Source organism: Papio anubis, chromosome 17 (assembly GCF_008728515.1).
Source record: "Papio anubis isolate 15944 chromosome 17, Panubis1.0, whole genome shotgun sequence".
NCBI classification, from domain to species: Eukaryota; Metazoa; Chordata; class Mammalia; order Primates; family Cercopithecidae; genus Papio; species Papio anubis.
Genome location: NC_044992.1, coordinates 70,432,284 through 70,446,752, shown reverse-complemented (window position 1 = coordinate 70,446,752; position 14,469 = coordinate 70,432,284). Strand labels below are relative to the sequence as shown.

Genomic DNA, 14,469 nt, shown 5'->3' with positions numbered 1-14,469 from the left:
CGTGGGCTCTCTGTGTGTGGCTGTATCCTACATTCAGAACGGCCACTTTCTAGCTCAAGAATGGGAATCAGCCCCTGCAAGGAGCCTTTCCTGTCCAGCGGGAGGGGGGCGCCCTGTGTCCTCCAGAGAAACAAGGCCAGTGAGCTCTGAGTCAAATGTGGGATGCAGACTAGGTGCAGTGGCTCACGCCTGTCATCCCAGCACTTTGGGAGACTGAGGCGGGTGGATCGTTTGTGTCCAGGAGTTCGAGACTAGCCTGGCCAACTTAGCAAAACCCCGGCTCTACAAAAAATAGGTGTGGTGGCATCTGTCTGTGGTCCCAGCTACTCAAAAGGCTGCGATGGGAGGATCACTTGAGCTGTGGTGGCAGAGATGGGACAGGTAAAAGCAAATGTGGTTTTCTTAGGTGGATGAAGAGGCAGAAGCATAGGACAGGGTCCCCCTCATTCAGCACGTTTTATTATAGAGAAACGCAGAGCCATGCACCTGTCTCACAGCTTCAACACTGAGGGCTTCATGGCCAGCTTTAGACCTACCCTCAGTCTTCACCCACCTGCCCGAAATTATTTGGAAAAAAAAATTCCAGGCATCAAACAGTCTCATTTATCAATATTCCAGTACGCATGTTTAAAAAATAAAAACTACTTTTTTTTTTTTGAGATAGTCTTGCTCTGTTACCCAGGTTGGAGTGCAATGGCACAATCTTGGCTCACTGCAACCTCCACCTCCTGGGTTCAAGTGATTCTCCTGCCTCAACCTCCTGAGTAGCTGGGATTACAGGCACCCGCCACAACACCCAACTAATTTTTGTATTTTTAGTAGAGACGGGGTTTCACCATGTTGGTCAGGCTGGTCACGAACTCCTGACCTCATGATCCGCCCGCCTCGGCCTCCCAAAGTGCTGGGATTACAGGCGTGAGCCACCGCGTCTGGCCAAAAATTAAAAACTACTTTTAAAACCTTTTTTCAGGCCGGGTACAGTGGCTCACACCTGTAGTCCCAGCACTTTGGGAGGCCAAGCTGGGCGGATTGCTTGAGCCCAGGAGTTCAAGACCAGCCTGGACAACATGGAGAGACCCCAACTCTACAAAAAATACAAAGATTAGCTGGGCGTGGTGGTGCATGCCTGTAGTCCCAGCTACTCGGGAGGCTGAGGTGGATCACTTGAGCACAGGAGGTGGAGGTTGCAGTGAGCTGAGATCGCACTACTGCACTCCAATCTGGGTGACAGAGTGAGATCCTGTCTCAACAAAAACAAAAAATCCAAAATACCTTTACCACACGTTAAACACTTACTTAGAATTCATCAATGTCATCAAATATCCAGTCAGTTTCTGACATCTCTAACTATCTCATAGATGCTTTTGTGTGGTTTATGGGTTTGAATCAAGACCCAAATAAGATCCATCCATTGCAGTTGATCTGACTCCTAGGTCTCTCTCTCTCTCTCTTTTTTAAATAACTTTTTTTTTTCCTCCAAGTTCACTTTGAACAGTGAGTTTGAAGCTCCTCCTTCTTTTTTTTTTTTTTTTTTTTTTGAGACAGTCTTGTACCATTGCCCAGGCTGGAGTGCAGCGGTGTGATCTCAGCTCAATGCAACCTCTGCCTCGAGAGTAGCTGAGATTACACGTGTGCATCACGACACCCGGCAAATTCTTGTATTTTTAGTAGAAGTGGGGGTTTCACCATGTTGGTGAGGCTGGTCTCAAACTCCTGGCCTCAGGCGATCTGCCCGCATCGGCCTCCCGTAAGCCACCGTGCTTGGCCTCCCGGGTCTCTTATTCTCCACGTTGTTTCTCTCTGCTCCCGCTCTATCCTCGTGCTGAGAAAGATGGTCCCATCATCATTCAAGCTTCAAGCAAAAGTCTCATAATGCTTTGCCATACGGACTTTTTTTTTTTTTTTTTTTTTTTTGGGGAGACAGAGTCTCGCCCTGTCGCCCAGGCTGGAGTGCAGTGGCACAATCTCGGCTCACTGCAACCTCCGCCTCCGGGTTCACGCCGTTCTCCTGCCTCAGCCTCCAGAATAGCTGGGACTACAGGCACCCGCCACTACGCCCGGCTAATTTTTTGTATTTTTAGTAGAGACGGGGTTTCACTGTGTTAGCCAGGATGGTCTCGATCTCCTGACCTCATGATCCACCCGCCTCGGCCTCCCAAACTGCTGGGATTACAGGCGTGAGCCATGGCACCCGGCCATGGACATTCTTTAATGGTGTATTTGAACAGTTAGCTGCCCCCTGGCCCATGTGCACAGTTTGTTATGCAGAATCTATTATTCCAGGGGCAGCCAGAAGAATCGTGTTTCCTATTGGATGCAGTTACTGCCCAAAAAGCAAGAACAAACTTACCGACATTTGAAGTTTGCCCCAGTGTCACATTAAATGTGATCCACTTAATATCTACTGCAGAAATATTTGGATTGTTTCTTGTGTATGTCCAAATATATAGGGAAAATGGTTGAGTGGTATACTATAATAACAATATCAAAACTTTCCATTTCATACAAATGAACTTACTTGGCATTTGCAGCCTACATTTGGAGTTTAAGTAAGCAGCACGCCAGGTGACTTATACCCTTTTCATATATTTATGCATTTAGGTCAAACTTGACTTAAACTCATTATGGAAATTTTAAAACATATACAAAAATTCAGAGAATGGTATGACCAACTCCATGTGTCTATGATCCGTTTTCAACAATTATCCACGTTTTGCTGATCTTTGAAAACAATTTAAAACCAGTTTGTAGGCCGGGCGCCATGGCTCATGTTTGTAATCCCAGCACTTTGGGAGGGTGAGGCGTGAGGATCACCTGAGGTCAGGAGTTCGAGACCAGCCTGGCCAACATGGCAAAACCCCGTGTCTACTAAAAATACAAAAATTAGCCAGGTGCAGTGGTGGGTGCCTGTAATCCCAGTTACTCAGGAGGCTGATGCAGAATCACTTGAACCCAGGAGGCGGAGGTTGCAGTGAGCCGAGATTGCACCATTGCGCTCCAGCCTGGGCGACAGAGCGAGACTCCATCTCAAAAAACACACAAATAAAACAAAACAAAAAAATTAGCTGGGCATGGTGGTGCATGCCTGTAGTCCCAGCTACTCAGGAGGCTGAGGCAGGAGAATCACTTGAACCCAGGCGGCGGAGGTTGCAGTGAGCAAGATCGCACCACTGCACTCCAGCCTGGGCAACAGAGCAAGACTCTCTCTCGAAAAAGAAAAAAATCAGTTTGTAGACCCACATATGGGGTAACGACATTGTTAGGGACACAACCAGACACCATTATTTCCTCTCAGTCTTGTTTTTCCTGTGAAAGAAAAATGAATGGGGACAGGTGAGGCCAGCCTTAACCCACCAACACAGACAGGTGAGGCCAGCCTTAACCCACCAACACAGATGTGTGCACCCATCATGGAAAAGCAGCAAGAGACCCTGTAAGATCCAACCTGAAGGGACGTGGGGCCTGGTGGTGGAGCTGGGGAGCCACCAGGACAGGTTAAAGAACTTTGGAGCTGGCCAGGTGCGGTGACTCACGCCTGTAATCTCAGCCACTCGGGAGGCCAAGCTGGGAGAATCACTTGAACCCCACAGGTGGAGGTTGCAATGAGCCAAGATGGAGCCTCTGTATTCCAGCCTGGGCAGCAGAGCGACACTCAGTCTCAAAAACGTAAATAAATAAAAATAAAGTACTTCGGAGCTAATGGAAGAATTTGAGCCTAGTTATAGGGCACATAGTAGCAACATCTTTCCCTCCTAATTTTTAATGGATACTTTTACCTGATGTAACTTTAAAAAATAATTAAACCCAAACAGTGGAATGTGGAATTACAATATTTTACTAGCATCAATTTTATTATAGGCAATTAGCTGTGACCATAGATTTTTTTTCTTTCTTTCTTTTCTTCTTTTTGAGACAGAGTCTCATTCTGTCACCCAGGCTGGAGTGCAGTGGTACAATCTTGGCTTACTGCAATCTTCACCTCCTGGGTTCAAGCAATTCTCATGCCTCAGCCTCCCGAGCAGCTGGGGCTACGGGCGCACCACCATGCCCAGCTAAGTTTTGTATTTTTAGTAGACAGGGTTTCACCATGTTGGCCAGGATGATCTCGATCTCTTGACCTCGTGATCTGCCCCCTCAGCCTCCAAAGTGCTGGGATTACAGGCGTGAGCCACCTCACCTGGCCGCCTTCTAACCATTTTTAAGTGTACAATTCAGTGGTGTTAATTACACTTACAATGTTTTTATGGCCATCACCACTATTTCCAAAACTTTTTCACCACACCCCAGAAACTCTGTCACCATTACGCAATAACCCCCCATGTCCTCCTCCTCCTAGCCCCTGGTAACCTAATCTACTTTGTCTCTATGGATTTGCCTATTCTAAATATTCCATCGTCCTGCATGATTCCACCTATGTTATGTCTGGCTCACTTAGCACATGTCTTCAAGGTCCATTGGTATTATAGCATGGATGCATGCTTCCTTCTTTTTCATGGCTAATATTCCATTGTGTGTATCTATTCCATTTTGTTGATCCATTCATCTGTCAGTAGACACTGGGGTTGCTTCTGCCTTTTGGCTATTGTGAATAATGTGGCTATGAACATGGGTGTGCAAATATCTGTGTCCCTGCTTTTAATTGGTATATATACACACACACACTTAGTATATGTATATAGATATCTATACACTATAGATATATATACCTACTATAGATATATAGAGCCATATATACATTAACCAACATTAATTAATTCAACATTAATCTTTGAAGGAAATGACATGAAGCTTGTTTCAAATTCAGCTTCTCTGATTCAGCATATATATATATAAACTATATATATCTATATGCACAGTATATAGGTATATACACAATATTATGTATATGTGTATATACATAGTATTATGTATAATTATTGCAATACAGACCAGGCATGGTGGCTCACACCTGTAATCCCAGCACTTTGGGGAGCCAAGGCGGGTGGATCACCTGAGGTCAGGGGTTCGAGACCAGCCTGGCCTCGAACCCCTGGTGAAACCCCATCTCTACTAAAAATACAAAAAATCAGCCGCGCTTGGTGGTGCGTGCCTGTAATCTCAGCTACTCGGGAGGCTGAGGCAGGAGAATCGCTTCAACCCGGGAGACAGGGGTTATAGTGAGCTGAGATGGCGCCACTGCACTCCAGACTGGATGACAGAGTAAGACTCTGTCTCAAAAATAAAAAAAATTGCAATATAATAATTATATATAATACTATATAAGTAAAATTGTATTGCAATAATTAAGTCTGGGAGCATAGTATACATAGATAGATAATATCTATACATACATAGTATATACGTATATACTATGTCTATATATACTGTATACATAGTGTATATATAGTTTATATAGTATGTGTAGATGGTATATATAGTGGTCCTGTTTCACTTTTGGAGGAAGCACCGTCCTGTTTTCTGCAGTGGCTGCACCGTTTTACACACCTACCGGCGGTGTCTGAGGGTTGGTCTGCTCTAAAGTTATTCTTCCTACACCTCCCAAAGTGGAATTCCAAAACCGCCTTGTTAGACCAGCCTGACAATTTGTAATATTAATGGAAAGATACTTCCCAGTATGTTCAAAATACCAAGGTTAAGATGCCTGGAAGTTATATTAAAAAAAAAAAAAAAGAAAGAAAGAAACAGCTGTCTTTGCCGCATCTACTGTGAGAATGAAGATCGTTCCCAGCAACCAACCTGTGGATATTCCAGAAAAGGTCAACATGACTCTAAAGGAACACACAGTTATTGGGAAGTGCCTGAGAGAAACCCTGAGGAGGGACTATATTTATTTATTTTTTTTATTTTTTTGAGACAGGATCTTGCCATGTCGCCCAGGCTGGAGTGCAGTGGCGCGATCTTGGCTCACTGCAACCTCCGCCTCCCAGGTTCAAGCAATTTTCCTGCCTCAGCCTCCCTACTAGCTGAGACTACAGGAACGTGCCACTACGCCTGGCTAGTTTTTGTATTTTTAGTAGAGACAAGGTTTCACCATGTTGGCCAGGCTGGTCTCAAACTCCTGGCCTCAAGTGATCTGCCTGCCTCTGCCTCCCAAAGTGTTGGGATTACAGGTGTGAGCCACGACACCCAGCCTTGAGGAGGCACTTCAATCATGTCGATGTAGAACTCAGTCTCCTTGGAAAGGAAAAGAGGCTCCGGGTTGACAAATGGTGGGGAAACAGAAGGGAGCCGGGTGCCGCTAGGACTGTTCGTGGTCGTGTAGGGAGCATGGTCAAGGGGGCTGCCCTGGGTTTCATTACAAGATGAGCTCTGTGGGTGCTCACTTCCCCACCAACGTCATCATCCAGGAGAACATGACTCTTGCTGAAATCCGAAACATCTTGGGTGGAAAATCCATCTGCAGAGTTTGGATGAGGCCAGGTGATGTTTATTCAGTATCTCAAGCCCAGAATGTCGAATTAATCTTTGAAGGAAATGACACTGAGCTTGTTTCAGGCTTGTTCAAATTCAGCTGCTCTGATTCAGTAAGCAGCAACAGTTAAAAACAAGGATATCAGAAAATGTTGGGGTGCTGTCTACGTCTCCTACAAAGGAGCAGTTCCGCAGGCTGCTGAGGAGGTTCTAAGAGTTGTCCAGCTACAGAAACATGATGTCAGATGACTCCTCAGACCGATCTGTGATATTTACATGATGCAATAAAAGACCTATAGATTTGGGGAAAAAAATTAAATGAAAAAAATCACATTGAAAATCACAAAGCGTAAGCCATCTACACCTTTTTTTTTTTGAGACGGAGTTTCGCTGTGTCACCCAGGCTGGAGTGCAGTGGCGCAATCTCGGCTCACTGCAAGCCCCGCCTCCTGGGTTCAAGCGATTCTTCTGCCTCAGCCTTCCGAGTAGATGGGATGACAGGTAAGTGCCATCATGCCCGCCTAACTTTTGTATTCTAGTTGAGACAGGGTTTCACCATGTTGGTCAGGTTGGTCTTGAACTCCTGACCTCAAGGTGATCCGCCCGCCTCGACCTCCCAAAGTGCTGGGATTATAGGCGTGAGCTCCTGCACCCAGCCCATCTATACCTTTGCAGGGGACTCTGGAGAATTCCGTGTAGCAGGTTGACCTATGGAGACAAACTTGCCTCTCACCTGAGGCACTGCTCACCTGTCTGCAGCCTGAGTGCTTCATCTATAGTGGGGACCTCTTGCCTGTGGGGCACGTGGTCCACCCCTCCAGCCTCAGCCCGCCCAATGGCCTCCTTTTTTTTTTTTTTTTATTTTGAGATGGAGTCTCACTCTGTCTCACAGGCTGGAGTGCAGTGGCGCAATCTCGGCTCACTGCAACCTCCACCTCCCAGGTTCAGTGATTCTCCTCTTTATTTTCTCGAAGGTGCCAAGCTTGCTCCTGTCTCGGGCACTTTGTTCATACTGTTCTCTCATTCCAGAACCTCCTTCTCTTGCTCCTCTTACAGCCGGCCTCTCCTCATCTTCCCACTTTCAACGGAGGTAGCACATCCTCGCAAGAGTTTTCCCCAATGCCCCAGGCCAAGGTATTCTCCCTCACCTCATCCTGCTCTTGGCCTGGTAACCCCATTGGTAATAATAATTATGCAAACGTGTTCATTTGTTTATGACCTGCGTGTTCTTAAGTCCTTTGTGGGGAGAGTCCAGGGTTGATTCGCTCACCACCATGTGGAACAGAGTAAATAAGAAATATTTGCGGCCAGGTGCGGTGGCTCAAGCCTGTAATCCCAGCACTTTGGGAGGCCGAGATGGGCGGATCACGAGGTCAGGAGATCGAGACCATCCTGGCTAACACAGTGAAACCCGTCTCTACTAAAAAATACAAAAAATTAGCTGGGCGTGGTGGTGGCTGCCTGTAGTCCCAGCTACTTGGGAGGCTGAGGCAGGAGAATGGCGTAAACCCAGGAGGCGGAGCTTGCAGTGAACTGAGATCCGGCCACTGCACTCCAGCCTGGGCGACAGAGCGAGACTCCGTCTCAAAAAAAAAAAAAAAAAAAGAAAGAAATATTTGCTAGACGAATCAATTTGTTTGGTGCCACAGGGCCACAGGAAGGGGTGCCAGCCCCAAAAGAACAGTGAAGGCTTTGTGTGGCAGAGGCCTGAAGCCTTCTTCTCCAGGAGTCGGGGGCTGGGGCCCTTTAGCAAGTGCTTCCTAGGGAAACTTCAGGTACCTCTGGGCAGAAAGGAACCTAGAAGGGTGTATATTTGGGGGAGATGGCTGGCACGAGAGATGGCTGGCACCAAGCGGGCTGGGACCGCAGGAGGCTGCGTGGGGCCGGGACTTGGAGGGAGGTGATGGAGCAAGGGGAAGGGCTGGCGAGTGTGAGTGTGAGAGTCGGTGGGTTTTGAAAGTGTGAGTGTGGTGGGGTGTGTGAGTGTGTGTGAGGATGTGAGTAAAAGAGAATGTATGTGTGTGTGTGTTAGGGGAATCCCTGGGACCAAACTTATTATGGAAAGGGTAGCATCCTGCCCAGCTGCATTCAGGGGAAGGGCTCTGCCAGCCTAGGGCACATCTGGCTGAGGTGCCCCTTGAGCATGAGAGCAGTACCAGGGGACCAATGCAAGGAATCCACAGCCTAGAAGACCAGGGTGCACCTCCCCAAACAGCCGGCTGCCTGGAGTGGCTCTTCGGAGCCTGGGTAAACCCCTGGAGATCTGTCCTAGTCAAAGGAGGCAGAGAGCCCCCAAAATGATTGAGGTTGGGAATTCCAACCATCGATGGGGGAGAGGTATCTAACTAATACAGTTTACCAAAATAAAACAAGAGAAAAGGTCAGGAGGCCAGGCAGGTTGGCTCACGCCTGTAATCCTAGCACTTTGGGAGGCTGAGGTGAGCAGATCACCTGAGGCCAAGAGTTCAAGACCAAACACGGCGAAACCCCCTCTCTCCCAAAAATACACAAATTAGCTGGATGTGGTGGAGTGCGCCTGTAATCCCAGCTACTCTGGAGGCGGAGACACGATAATTGCTTGAACCTGGGAGGTGGAGGTTGCAGTGAGCTGAGATTGCACCACTGCACTCCAGCCTGGGTGACAGAGTGAGACTCCACCTCAAAAAAAAAAAAAGACAAGAGAAAACTACAAAACATGTATTCTGAATTGTGCCAAAGCATCTCGGAGTAGCTGCTGCTCTTGCTAATGCCCTCTGTGGTCCCAGCTCCCTGGCTGCCACCTGCCCGGGCCTGGGCTGCCGCCGTGCACAGCCATTCTCCTGGCACGGTCAGATGTCTGAGAGTCAACACCATTTAGGAAGGATGACTTTCTCCACCCCTTCTGAGACTAGAAACAAAATGGAAGGGTCCTAAGAATGGTGCCAAGCAGCCAGAAGAGCCACTTCCTTTACATACCAACAGGTGGCGTGGCGCCATGGCGTCTGTCTTCCGCAAGCGCCTGTGCCCAGCAGCTGCCTGTGCCTGTGCATCTTCTGGGGTGATGCTAATTACAGATTTCCTGAGAGCCCTGTCCCATCTGCACGGACGGGAAGGATGCCATGCGTTGCTGTTCTTCCTAAGGAAAGTGACATCCCTCCGAAACCTGGGGACTCAGGTCTCCGTGGACCGCACAGACACCTGAGAAAAGGTTTTGCATCAGAGGCTGATGGCAGAGGCTCTATCAGTCCAGCAAGTCACCTGACTGATGTGAAGGGTTCCCCTAGAGCAGGAGGGACATCTGGGCTGAAAACCCTCATTCGAAATGGCCTGGGTTCCCCAGGCACTCGGCACCCATGAAATGCAACCCCAATGGGTGGAAGAGCAAGTCCACGATTGCACTCCCCTGCCAGGCTAGAGAGAAATGCTGCTATTGCAATTCAGGGGCAACATGCCAACCCCCGCAGACCTAAGGGTGGCTGCAACCGTCGGCCACACCAAAAGCATGCTGGGCAGGCTCACTGTGGATAAATGTGTATGAAAGAACCACATGGAAATGGAAATGTTTGAGATGAGACAATTGAACGATCTCTAAATCCTAAGAGAGAAAACTAGAGAAACATTAAAGATGAAAGAATAAAATATTCTGTTACAGAAAGCTGTAACCAAAACGAATCACATTAGAACTTATCTCAAGAAAAAGGTGCATTAACATAATATTATATTGTCACCCAAAAATGACCTGATTGGCTCCCTGCCTGGAAGGTCAAGGTAAGACGGACTCAACTCCTCTCCTGGTTTCACAGTCTGTAGAGGATGGCTGAAGATTTGGGCTAATTTCAGGAGAGACCTACGTTGCATTTCTTTTTTTTTTTTTTTTTTAGACCAAGTATTGCTCTGTTGCCCAGGCTGGAGTGCAGTGGCGTGATCTCAGCTCACTGCAACCTCCACCATCTGGGTTCAAGCAATTCTCCTGCCTCAACCTCCTGAGTAGCTGGGACTACAGGCATGTACCACATACCCGGCTAATTTTTGTATTTTTAGTAGAGACGGGTTTTCACTATGTTGGCCACGCTGGTCTTGAATTCCTGACCTCAAGTGATTTACCAGCGTTGGCCTCCCAAAGTGTTGGGATTACAGGCGTGAGCCACTGTGCCCAGACCTTTTTTTTTTTCCTTTTGAGATGGAGTCTCTCTCTGTAGCCCAGGCTGTTGTGCAGAGGCACCATCTCAGCTCACTGCAACCTCCGCCTCCTAGGTTCAAGGGATTCTCGTACCTCAGCCTCCTGAGTAGCTGGGATTACAGGCGCACACCACCACACCCAGCTAATTTTTGTATTTTTAATAGAGCCGGGGTTTCGCCATGTTGGCCATGCTGGTCTTGAACTTCTGACCTCAGGTGATCCGCCCACCTTGGCCTCCCAAAGTGTTGGGATTACAGGTGTGAGCCACCGCGCCCAGGCCAAGGATTCTTACAGATAGGGTGTAGTTTCAGCATCAGACTAATATGGTTTTCTTGTTTGTTTTTTTCAAAAAACACCAGCGCCCAAGTAATAAATACAAGGCGAATTTTGTTTCAAGTACATCTAGCCTCTCTCCCCATCTCCAGTCCCTGCTTTAGGATCCGTGGGGAGGGCATGGAGATTCGCTTTGGGTTGTTTACCTGTGACTTCACCCTACTCATCATTCCTACTTACGTCAAAAAAGACACAGCAGATAGACTGTATTTACAAAGTTCTGCCTTTTGCATAAAGTAGTTTATGTCCATCCTGTGCTTCTGAGTTTCTGAGGTCAGGCCAGAAACCAACACTCTCTCCACCTGCCCAGGGGAATGGGGAGGAAGCCAGCGAAGTTGCCTCAGATCAAACGGATTTTAAAAAATACTGCAAAAGCAATACGTGCTTACGAATACTCAGCTAAAACCTTCGCAGAGCTGTCAGAGGACAAAGCTTTTGGAGCGGGTGGGTGGAGCTAGGGATTGCGCAGCGGCCGCCAGACTTCAAAGGTCAAATCTCACACTCTCAGATCCCTAATTCCAAAGAGCCATTTCCTCGGCAGCCCCAGGCTTTGGCCGATCGCTCCCAGATCCCTCCCTCCCCAAACTGCAGGTGCTCCGCCTGTGGGAGTCACGGATGGCCCCAGGGCCCGGGAGGTTAAGGCCGAGCGCCCGCGCCTCCGCTTCTCTGCAGCCACAGGACGGCCAGGGGGCAGGTGGGAGCCCAGCCTTCTCCCTGCCCGGGAGACAGGGCAGGAGCGCTGTTGCAGGGGTGGGCAGAGGGTCTCGAGTCCCCGTTCTGGAGCGGGGGGCGCGCCACTGTCACACCTGAGGCGTCCGCAACGGCGCCAAGTGCGCTCTTCCGACCCGGAAGTAGCGGCACCTCAAATGCGCTGCAGGGACGTCACCGGACCGCGGCACAGGTGCGGGAGCGCCTTTGGCCCTGCGCACTTGCGTCATCACGTAGGCTGGCTGGGGTCCCGTGATGGGGAGGTGACGTAGGCGACACGGAAGGAGCGGTGGGCGGGGACAGGGAGTGAGCCGAATCTAGCCCCGCCTCTTAAAGCCTCCCGACTCTTTCGGTGTTAGCGCAGCGCGGCCGCTGGGTGCGGCGCCTTTAAGCGTCGCCGTGACACGTGTGTGAGGCGCCGGAGGCCCGGATGGTGCGCGTGTGGGGCAGCGGGCCGAAGGAGACGCCAGGGCTGCGCAGGCTTGTGGAGCGCCCGCGGAGAGGCCGGGGTAGGCTGGAGTCGGGTGCGGGCGGCGCGCAGGCCCGGGGACGAGACCGGGGCTGGGGGTTCCGCGAGGCCTGGGCCGTGGGAAGGGCTGGCGGGGCACAGCCGGGGCGCTCAGGGAGGACGTGGGCGCGCGTCCGCGCAGGGCTCCGGCAGTCCCCGAGGAGGGCCCGGGATGCTCCGCCCGCTCGCGAGCTCGGGGTCTTCCCGAGGGTCCGGGACCGGGCTGTCCTCGCCGCTCTCCGCCGTCCCCCGGGCTCCGGGCCGGGGTTGGGGCCGCCGGTGCCCGCTGTCTACGCAGGATCCAGGTCGACTCCGGAGAGGCTGAGGTCGGAATCGGGGCGAGGGCGTCGCATGCGGCCGCAGAGTTCAGTGGGGCGGGTGCGGCCCCGGGGCGGGCACTTTCCTCGTGGCTGCGGAGGAGGCCGAGGAGGCCGTGGAGGCCTGGGCGGGGTGCGGTTCCGATACCGCTGCTCCTGGCGGGTGGCGTGGGCGTCCTGGGCTTGGGTCTGGAGTGGCGGCCGCCAAACCCAGACACACGCGAGGGGAGACTCCGCGCGCCCGTGTTTACGTAACTCTCGTCAGGGAGCCAGGCTCGGGGAGAGGTGCTCAGATCGCTGCGTCCGCGGCCAGGCTCGGGGCAGGCGCTGCGGAGTCGCCCGGGAGGCCCCTGGAGCGCGGCGCTGGGCCCCGGGAGGCCGCTCTTCCGTGGGCTCCTCTCCCCAGCACGTGGCTGACTCTGCGAGCGTCCATTGCAGTTCATCCTGGAAAAGTGACTTTAGATGGAGGTGGGAGAGGGAATGAGCCTAAATGGTGCTGGCTGGGGTTCGCGCAGGTGGAAATGTGGATGAGGCCTGTGCTGTCCCTGGACCAGAGAGAGCATCGTTCCTGAGCTGGGTAGAGTGTTGATGGTGTGTGCGTCGGAGGGCTTTCTAGTGATTACGGGAACACTTGTCTCGGGCTCCTACATCTCAGAGAGCGAGCGAGCTTGTTTAGGTTATTGCTTGATGTTTTAGGTGGAACTGGTGAAATGGAGATTGACCTGTCACACTTGAAAAATTGTGTTCAGAATCTCTACATCTACATTAAGGACTGGGTTAAGTTTAAAGTTAACTTATCTCGAGTGAAATTGGGTTACATCTCCCAAGTTTGGTTTCTTCCCTCCCGTAAGTGGTTCTCAAGCGTTGGTTGTGGTGCATGGCAAAGCTCTCACCTTCCAGGGTAGATGTGAGTCCTGATACAAAGCAGTGATATTGTGGGAGTTTTTGATACGACTGGATGTCTTCACTTTATAGATGTCTTTTATTCTGAGATCATTTCCTTACACATTTTTCGGGAGTTGGCATACTTTTATTTATGGATGAAATCATAGGTCTGAGATTTGCTGCAGAATTACCTGGGGATGGGAGGTGACTCAGGATGGGTCAGACGTAATTACTGAGGCTGAGTAAGGGGGGCTCATGTGCTCCCTGTGCTGTTCTCCGTTTGTGTGTTTGAATGTTTTCACTGTGAACTGTTTTTACGGACCTTAATTTTATGTAATCATAGTAATCGTAGATGGTAATGAAAGAGAAAATCCGCACTTAGCAAAGCAAAATTTTGGTAACTCCTATTACTCCCTCAGGTTTGTTGTTGTTATTGAAGTTTTACTGGTTCATTAAATCGAGAACTTGGGGATTTATTACCTCTTACCTTTTGGAATTGAGATGAGACTGGAGTTGACTGGCGGGTGTTGGGGAGGTTGTTGTTCTCTGGGCTTGTCAGGTGTCAAGGTTAAGGTGTTCATGTCGTGTGCATTACAGCAATTGGTGATGAGGTAGCACAGTCCACCCGCCTCATCCTGAGTGCACGCGTGGATGCTCCTTGAGCTTAGGATGGCTTTTTCAAGGTAGAGGGTTGCCGGTGCGCGCCGCATCCCTGGGAAGTAGCTGAAGAGACGGTGCAGGAAGAGAGTCGCCTCCACTGATGGTCTCCCTGTCCCTCCCACAGGCTTTGACGCCCGCTCTGTGGCTTTGGTGATGTAACAGGAGCCCAGGAACGCTTACATTCAGGAGCTCCGTGTAGCAGCTGCCCAACCAAACTCAGCCCTCCGTTAAGATCCTGGTTCCATGCTGCAGAAGGACAGCAGGCCCAAGTCTGCGCATGCCAGGTGAGTCTGCCAGGTTTCTGTGTATTTTTTGATTCTACTGAATTGTCTGCATGTGACCTAGCAGTAATTGTTCAATTGGTGAGAAGTCTTTGATAATTCTCATGAGAAAGGGCTCTTTTATTTTCTCAAATCAGACAAGTTATAATGCTGGTTTAAAAAAAAAAAAAAAAAAAAAAAAAAGGCTGGCCGGGCACAGTGGCTCAC

General features: G+C 50.0%; 1 protein-coding gene across 6 annotated transcripts in view; it reads left to right on the top strand.

The window, feature by feature from the left end:
* The first annotated feature begins 11,936 nt into the window (after nt 1–11,936).
* USP36 (ubiquitin specific peptidase 36) overlaps nt 11,937–14,469 on the top strand; it is a 43,521-nt gene continuing 40,988 nt past the window's right edge. For 2 of the 6 annotated variants that reach the window (XM_009191368.4, XM_009191367.4), the window contains exons 1-2: nt 11,958–12,120; nt 14,106–14,265. The gene's annotated coding sequence lies outside the window, so the exon portion shown is untranslated. Of the gene's footprint in view, nt 12,121–12,160; nt 12,446–12,483; nt 14,266–14,469 lie in introns of those variants that run through there. The other 4 variants (XM_009191363.4, XM_009191364.4, XM_009191365.4 and 1 more) reach the window with 4 other exon arrangements.